Below are 1,221 nucleotides of genomic sequence, written 5' to 3' on the forward strand. Positions count from 1 at the left end.
AAATTTATGTAAGGTTTTTAACAAATTATGGTTTGTGCCACTGCTGCTCTAAACTAACAGTACTGGTGATTACCAAAATCATTTTTTAGCTTTCTGTATGGGTTAGTCCTCCAATATGCATAAGCTCTTTAGTAACAGTAGTAGGCTGTTTCTAATGCTATAATATAATTATTGCTGTTATCTATGAAAGAAAGGCAGCTTTATAGTGTTTTTTTTTTCAGATACCCAGTTACAGTCAAAAAGTACATAAACAATGCCAGCAAGAATGCAAGCTATGAAGAAGGGCATAGGAGGCTTTTGTAAAGTATTTAGTTATAAATAAATGACAATAAAAATTTTTTGATTTAAACAATTTTTTGACAGATTCCTACAATTTCCTAAAATGTGTTTTCTCTTTATTATGGCAGGTGGTCTAATAAATTGTTAAGCACTGTATGTTTTCATAGCATTCAGTTGGAACGTTTGTTTTAAGGACATTGGGCAGAATTTGGAATAGTGTGTTTTTGTCAATAAAATAAAAAAAAATAGAAAATTGTTTGTTTTTAATCAGATTAATCAATTAATCGACCAACTAATCGATTATCAAAATAATCGTTAGTTGCAGCCCTAGTTTCCACAAAAATATTGTGCAGCACAACTGTTTTCAACATTGATAATAATCAGAAATGTTTCCTGAGCAGCAAATCAGCAAATTAGAATGATTTCTGAAGGATCATGTGACACTGAAGACTGGAGGAATGATGCTGAAAATAAATCAGCATATTAGAATGATTTCTGAAGATCATGTGACACTTTATACTGGAGTAATGATGATGGAAATTCAGCTGCGCATCACAGAAATACATTACAGTTTAACAGATATTCACATAGAAAACAGCTGTTTTACATTCTAATAACATTTCACAATTTTACTCTATTTTTAATCAAATAAATGCCTTGGTGAGCAGGAGAGTCTTACTTTAAGAACATTAAAAAACAATTAAAAATCTATATTCTTTCAAAAACATTATATATATTTCTTTTTGTTGACTGATAGTGTGAACCACAAAATGCAGAAACACTGAATCAGCAGCTGCGGTGGATGTGAGTTCACACACAAACACATACACACACACGCACTCATGCACTCATGCACACACTCACACACACACTCACTCACTCACACTCGCACACACACGCACACACACACGCACACACACACTCACACACACACTCACACAC

Source organism: Sinocyclocheilus anshuiensis, unplaced genomic scaffold (assembly GCF_001515605.1).
Source record: "Sinocyclocheilus anshuiensis isolate Anshui unplaced genomic scaffold, SAMN03320099.WGS_v1.1 scaffold14200, whole genome shotgun sequence".
NCBI classification, from domain to species: Eukaryota; Metazoa; Chordata; class Actinopteri; order Cypriniformes; family Cyprinidae; genus Sinocyclocheilus; species Sinocyclocheilus anshuiensis.